At 33.2% G+C, this 8,307-nt stretch overlaps 1 pseudogene; it reads right to left on the bottom strand.

The window, feature by feature from the left end:
- Positions 1–2,717: 2,717 nt before the first annotated feature.
- Positions 2,718–4,925, bottom strand: LOC144283829 (peptidyl-prolyl cis-trans isomerase A pseudogene; annotated as a pseudogene).
- Between the last annotated feature and the right edge of the window lie 3,382 nt (positions 4,926–8,307).

The raw sequence follows: 8,307 nt of genomic DNA, 5'->3' as shown, positions 1-8,307 counted from the left end.
TACAAGATGTTCTTTTAGTGGCTACTGACTTTTTTTTTGCTAATTTGATTAATATTTATCTATCTATTTTACTTCTGGCATTTGATTCTCCAACACACAATTTTGTTATGTTTTAATCACTTATGGTGAAATCAGAATGATGATGAAGTAATGCAATAACCAAATTTTGATTTCAGAATAATGTGCAAATATTAGAATGTCAGTGTAAAAACCAGTCAAGATGTGTTTGTAACTCTTAAGAAAAGGCTTACAATATTATATTCTGTGTCACACCACAACATTCAACCTTTCATCAACACATACACACACACATGCACACACATACACACACACACACAAACAGGGAGCCCTGTGCCTGGCATTGCTTATACTTTTTAAGGAAAAGCTAGGCCATCCTAAATACATTTTGTCTAATTTAATGGTGACCTTTAACATTTTTTATTTGGAAACAAATATAACTCTTCCAAAGCAAAAATGATACAAAATTGTTCCAGACTTGTCCAATCCATACAAATTTCCATCCCTGGCTTTCATCAATGCATAGACTAATCAATATTAAGGGAAAAGAGAAGGCAGGGGGTGAGGGTAGAGAGAGATTTTAGGAAGAATTTTGTTCCAGGGCCAGTTTTGAAAGTAATACATCTTAGGAAAATGCAACACATGCTTGAGTACAGTAAAATATTACTGGGATTTATTTGTATTCATTTGTCTATTAATATTAATTCTGTTTCATAAGCTTGTAGTTTGTAATATAGAATAGTAATTCACTGTGAATGAAGATATTTCAAAGAGCCACATATTTCAAAATGCTTTGGGAACATTCACTATCCTACTTATTTTCCATTTTAGTAATGTACTACCCAGTGAAACCAAGGGTACATCAATACACAACTTTAATGAGAATGCAGTTTCAAGAAACACTGGGAGTCTGGGGGAAAAGAAACTATCAAGTACTGAAATGAAAATAAGCAGCATAAAATTATAAATCTTCTAGATAACAAGGGAAGTGACCAAAAACCATACAATCTGTATGAGGAGACAAAAGAGAATAAGTTGAAAGGGACGATACAGATGGAAGAAGCTGAACTCAGAAGCTATTTTCCAATTACACCAGATGAGATTCGTGAGTCAACTTAACTTGAATATGAGATGGAGGGATGGTGAACAAAAATCATATTAAACACTAAAAATGAGCTGTAATTTAACGAAATAAAGGTTATAATATGATTTAAATGGTATAATGTTAAATTTTAGCTGTTTTACTCACTTGACGATGAAAAGAGCTCAACCTGATCACGTGTGTGTAGCATTCACATGACCTGTCTCAGACAGATAGCAAATGAACCTGTGTCTAAGGCACAGAAACAATTTGCAAGTCATTGTACACCACTTCTTATTTCACAGTACTTCTTATGTAAACATACAACTTATGTAAAAGTAAAAAAAAAAAAAGTTATAAAACCTAACCAATGTTTTATCAGTAATACAGTTGTATGAACACAAGAGACTGAGCTAAAAATTTAGATAAATTTGGATAAATAAGTTATTAATTGTAATAAAATTCTAGCATATTGCTAGAAGTTGTCATAAGCATAAATCGATTTCACAAAATCTTGTATATGAATATATAATTTTAAAATAAAGATACATTTAAAATAATGCCTTTTTTCTTAAGCCCAAAAGAACTTGTACTAATTTCAGCCAAAGAAATGTGTTGGGAGCAGGTTACTTGAAATTAGAAATGAACATTTTGTTGCTTGATTTTATCAGATGTTCAAAGTAGGCTCATTTATCCCTTAAACATAAAAGATTTCCCTGTGTGTATGTGTCTTAACATTTTTGGTATTCATTTCACTTAGTCATTAGATTTTTACATATTAATTCAAATTTTACTTTATCAATTATGTCACAAAAATTTTATATAAAATTCAAATGTTCTTTAAGTAACTCTGTAACTTCCCATATCATGAAGATTTTTTGCTTAATTTAATGATATTTAAAATAATAAGAATACTTCTTTATAAGCCAGCCATATTATTTAGGAATCACTAAAAGAGAAGAATATCATTAACATGCTAAAAATCATATTGTAATGAATTTATTTAAAAAATCGCTTAATTTGATTTAGCTATACTTAGAAGAAAATCTATAGCTTCAAATGCTGATATTAATAAAGACAAAAAGAAAAAATACATTAAGTACACAATTCAATGCTTAAAGATAAAACAGAAAATGAATGATAGAAGTAAAAAAATACATACAACAAAAGAATAGTGTAAGTAATAAAAAGTAAATTATTTGAAAAAATATTTATATAACAAAACCTATGTACATAAGGAGGGCAAACTTGCACATGCACATAACAGGATTCTAAATGCAAATGCTTATAGAACAAAAAGAATTTAAAAACCATAAATGACTGTGCAAATAAATGTATTCATAATTTGAAATAATCTATGCAAGTCAAATGAAGATCAGATAAAATGATTGATTTTCTCAGAAAATACACCTTTTCAGGAGAATTAGAAGCTAAAACAACATTTACATTGTAATAAAGTGTCTGATTTCTATTTTATTTTATTTTATTTTATTTTATTATTTTATTTTATTTTATTTTATTTTATTTTATTTTATTATTTTATTTTATTTTATTTTATTTTATTTTATTTTATTTTATTTTATTTTATTTTATTTTATTTTATTTATTTTATGGTTTAGGTTTTATTTCATCATCATAAATCCACTAGACCTGGGGCAAAGAACCAGGGGGCCTGCAGAACCGCAGCGAGAGTGTGGGGACTCTGGGCTATTTCAAGCAGGTGCGGGTGGAGGGGCGCTCTCCTGAGCTATCTCCTGAAGGTCTGGAAGTTCAGAGCCACCGGGTGGCTCAGCGGTTTAGCGCCGCCCTCAGCCCACGGCCTGATCCTGAATAACGCGGATCGAGTCCCACGTCGGGCTCCCTGCATGGAGCCTGCTTCTCCCTCTGCCTGTGTCTCTGTCCCTCTCTCTCTCTCTCTAATAAATAAAATTAAAAAAAACAAAACAAAACAAAAAACGATTTGGGTTCATCAGATCTGTCCGCAGTCGGCAATGGTGATCTTGCTGGTCTTGCCGTCCCTGGACCCCGAGTGCTCCATGGCTTCCACGAGGTTCATGCCCTCCTTGACCTTGCCAAAGACCACACGCTTGCCGTCCAACCACTCGGTCTTGGCGGTGCAGATGAAAAACTGGGAACCGTTTGTGTTGGGTCCAGCATTGGCCGTGGACAAGGTGCCAGGCCCCGTGTGCCTCAGGATGAGGTTCTCATCATCAAACTTCTCCCCGTAGTTGGACTTGCCGCCAGTGCCATTGTGGCTTGTGAAGTCCCCTCCCTGCACATAAATCCCGGAATGATCCTGTGAAAGCAGGAATCTTTGTAACCAAATCCTCTCTCCCCAGTACTCAGAGCTCGAAAGTTCTCTGCTGTCTTTGGAGCTTTGTCTGCAAACAGCTCCAAGGAGACGCGGCCCGAGGGCTCGCTGTCCCTGGTGATGTCAAAGAACACGGGGATTGGCCATGGCTGGACCGCAAGGGTGGCTCCGGGGCGGCGGCTTCTGCAAGGCCTTGTTCCATTTTCTTTGTTTGTTTGTTTGTTTGACTGATGTCAGCTTTTAAACCTCATAGCCCTTTGCACTCCACTTTCCCCTTCTGTCCCATATCTAGATATACTAGTTAGAAAGTTTGGGTGCTACCTCTGGTATGGCAGGTAGTCCAAACCACATAAGCCCTTTTTTAATGCAAGGAAACACTTATCAGAACTCAACTGTGAATCACACGTACCCTTGTTACATACATGCATTTGAATGTGTGTGTATATGTATACGGTATATATCAAATAGCTCCCAAACCAGAATCTTTCTGAATGGGGAGACATCATAGAATTGTTAATGTAAGTAACAAAAATTTTATTGCCACTATTATTAATCATTAGTAGAGGTTTTTGGCAATTCATTTAGTGAGAAAAATTTATAAGTACTCAAAGAATTTTTTTATTATAATCTGGGAGTGGGGGAAATATTAACTATGGCATAAGCAAATGTGTACTTCAAATTCAGTTTATCTACTTATTGAAGACTTTCCTTTTTTTTAATAATAAATTTATTTTTTGTTGGTGTTCAAGTTGCCAACATACAGAATAACACCCAGTGCTTATTGAAGACTTTCTACTAATGCATCTAAAGTTTCATACAGGGGATCCCTGGGTGGCTCAGCAGTTTGACACTTGTCTTCAGCCCAGGGCCTGATCCTGGAGTCCCAGGATCGAGTCCTGCGTCCAGCTCCCTGCATGGAGCCTACTTCCCTCTCAGCCTGTGTCTCTGCTTCTCTCTGTGTGTGTGTCTCTCATGAATAAATAAAATCTTTAAAAATTAAAGTTTTATACTTTTTTTTAATATTATGACCAAAGTTTAATATTAAATGCCTGTCTGGGTATGATTATGTTGCTGTTGATATCAGAATCCACTGGTTGTCTATTCAAAACAAACTTGTAACAGTCCCTGTAAAAGGAGTTGACCTCATAGAGGATGAGATGGCATGTGCTAACATTTCAAATATAATGAAGTAAAGAGTATCACTGAGTAAAAATATATAGAGAAAGAAGATACCTATTTTAAAAGGAAGAATCTGGAAAATATTAATGAAGAAAATGAAATTAAGCTTGGTCCTTGAAGTTTGCTTAATACTTCAGTGGGCAGAAATAAAATATTGACCCAGGAATTCTTGGCAAGAGGAACAGAAAAAGTTTAAGTGGAGAGGGAGGTCAAGTGAATGTCATCCTCGCACACAATGAACAGTTGTGTATATAAATGTGAAATTATAGGTGTTTTTAAGAGCAACATTTAAGTAACTGATATCAAGAAATAAAAATTCTCTGATTATTTACCCATGTTTATCTGATTGTGTATAGTTCTGAGGTCTAACATCACTATCTCTAAAGACTACAGCATGATTGATTTGGTTTAGCAAATCTTGAGAAAATATAGTAATCACATTGTGAGCCTTTAATGAACTAGTAGAAACAACACTTTGGGAATGTACACAATTTTTTCTAGGAACCTTGACAATTAGTGAGAAAGGGTTTATAGCATAGTAATTATACCATAAGGTTAGCAAATTAAATAAAAGTTATATTTAGATTCCAGGATACTCATGAATGTATTTCAGTAATAGTGGCTCAAATTCGAAAAGAGGAAAAAGAAAATAAAGTAATAAATTGTGACAATTATTATTTGTGACAAAAATAAAGGAATACGATGACAATTGACATTAATGGAATGAGGTTTGAACAAGAATGAAGTCATAGCGGATTATATTAGGGCAAGATAACAAGTATGGACCACCACTTTTGAGGGCAAAGGACACAGTCATGTGTAATCAACAATAAAGGATAAAAGATGCACACACATTGGACAGCCAATATCTAGACATTTTTCTGGGTTTCCATACAACATTTATGTTGCTCACTTATTTTCTCCTTTATTGTAATAAAAGTTTATATTTTATTCAATGCCTATCACACATTTTTTACTTTGATTTTAATTTATTCATGAAGTTTAATATTAACACCAATACAGGCATTTTTTTTCCTGATCTTTTTAATTTTACCAGAGTATTATGCATATGATTAGTGCTTAATATAAGCTCTGTTATATTGTTCATTATCCAACAATAGAAGTTAATTTTCTACTCTTCTCAATTTTCCTTAAAGAATAACACATTTCCTCCATTAAGGCATTATTTACGTTAAGAATAATTCATAGCTAAAACATCAAACAGAGTCTTAAAAATATTATGGTATTCTACCAAACTTAATGAGACTTGACCACATCTAAAGGATTTGGCATCTATACTACTTTAATTATTTTAATATTTTTGAGTATGTATTAAGAATTACAATTTACATCATTAAAGAAGCTCTTAGAATTTAATAAGATGTATTTCCACTGAAATTTATATCTACTACTATTTCATGTCATTGATGAACAGAATTTAGCTTGGTTGAACTGCATATTCTCAAAAAGGTTATTTGATCCCTCATTACTTTTCCACATCAGCAGATGACAACTTTTGATACCAGTTAAAGTTTCAAAAGATAGAAAGTGAACTTAAATATTTATGGGGAGTTCAGTCTACTCTATAAAATTTTGTACAAGAATTTTGGATCCAACTGTAAAAGAATGTCTGAGAGGATTTAGTTAGAATAATTGCATATGCCAAATAGATTTTCTGTATGCCAAGGATATCAGTATTGAAAGTAATTTCTTACTTGAAAAAAATTGGAGCTCAATATAATATAAGGTGAATTACATTAAAAGAAAAAAAAATCTAATTTATCATGTATAAATATATAAGTTCAATTAAATTCTAATAAATACAAGATGACACAAAGGAAATTTATGTAAATAAATTATCCATAAAATCTGCGTTAGGCTGTTAGAAAGGAAATATATTTATTCAAAATGACACTATTGCGAAGCTACATGGCTTTAATGAGAGAAATGAAATACAGAAACTGTTCTGAAAATGCTGTGCAAAGCTCTTCAGAGGGTGTGAAAATTACATTTATGTCTCTGTGCTATTTTTCTCTTTGTCTTAAATACGGTCTGAAATCTATCACTGTTTTACCAAGAATTGCATTTTGCTCATTTTTTGCTCAACAAAGAGGAAACATTTATGATTTTGCAATAATACTGTTTCTAATTTCAGACAGTTCTTTATTTCTAAAATTTTTAAGCGACTTTTCAGTGAAGATTGCATTTGCTTCATGCATATATGAAAAGCTAGGTTTTACAATGTTACCTTAATTCTTTTGATATGATAATGTGAAGTTAATTGTATCCCTTTTCAGCTATTGAAAACATTAATATCATTTCCTGTTAATGTGAACAGGTGGGGAGAAGAATTAGCATATTCACTAATTAGATTTTATTTGCAATTTTATTGTCAAGCACCATGTCTTTATCTTCTAAGTTTTTAATGAGAGACTCTCAGTCTTTTAATAACATTTTTGGCTTATAGAAATGTGTTTGAAGTTCCAGATATATTTGAATTTCCTGTAACTTCTTCCCTTTCATGGTAAGCTGAAGAATAATTAACATATTCTTGTGCTTGTATTCATAAGAAAAGAGTAAGATAAGTTAATTTCCTTCTGTTTATTTGTTTTTAATAACAGTTCATTCTCTGTTACAAACCTAGGATGATTAATCTCTTGTTTACTGATAGATTCATTTTTCTCCACTGGTTTGAATTACATGTTCTGATAACTATAACCAAGAAGAGCTTCCTCAGATTATCTCTACATATCAATCAGCAATGACATTTTTTCGTGCTTAAAATGGTCATATGCAGGGCCAGTAACATAATTTGCTACATGAAAATGTGGGGTCCCTTGCTCACAAATTATTAAGAATTCCAAAATGGCAAAACAGAGTGTTAAAGAAAGAGCAGGGGATCCCTGGGTGGCGCAGCGGTTAAGCGCCTGCCTTTGGCCCAGGGCGTGATCCTAGAGAGCCGGGATCGAATCCCACGTCGGGCTCTCGGTGCATGGAGCCTGCTTCTCCCTTTGCCTGTGTCTTTGCCTCTCTCTCTCTCTCTCTCTCTCTGTGACTATCATAAATAAAATAAATAAATAAATAAAAAATAAAGAAAGAGCAGTGTTCTTCTAAGCATGGGACCGTGTGTGGCTGCATAGATTATAGGTTGATGAACTTGGCCCTGGCTAGACACTATGACACAATCAATATATCATAATGGCTGAGCTTATGGCCTCATTCCGAGATCTTAATTCTATTTTATCAATTCTTTAGCTATTTGACCTTGGACAAGTTACTCTGCCTCAGTGATTTCTTCTTGTATAACCAATTATAAAATCTAATTTATGCGGTGTGTATTTAAGAATGAATAAATTAAAAAATGTAATAGATCAAAGAATGGTATCTGATATAAGTAAGCTTTCAACAATAGTAACTAATATTACTTTTATATGAATCAGCTATAACTGGTGGGTTAATTCCTGTAGAAAACCCTTTCTCACATTATTTCCATAAAATAGCACCAGCTCTTTTTGTTGCCACTTCTATTTGGCACCAACCTTTTTTTGTTGCCACTCTGAGAGCCACTAATAAGAGTGAAGAGTGAAAATCAAAACAAACACTTCAGATTTAAAGATTTACCTTAGCATAGTTTTCTATTAGTCTGGCATTTAAATTTAGAGGTAGAATTAAGATCAATTCTTTGTAAAATCTGTATATCTAAGGGACATACAATCTG

Source organism: Canis aureus, chromosome 14 (assembly GCF_053574225.1).
Source record: "Canis aureus isolate CA01 chromosome 14, VMU_Caureus_v.1.0, whole genome shotgun sequence".
Classification (NCBI taxonomy): Eukaryota; Metazoa; Chordata; class Mammalia; order Carnivora; family Canidae; genus Canis; species Canis aureus.
The sequence above is the reverse complement of the archived record's forward strand: the minus strand, read 5'-3'. Positions and strand labels throughout refer to the sequence as shown.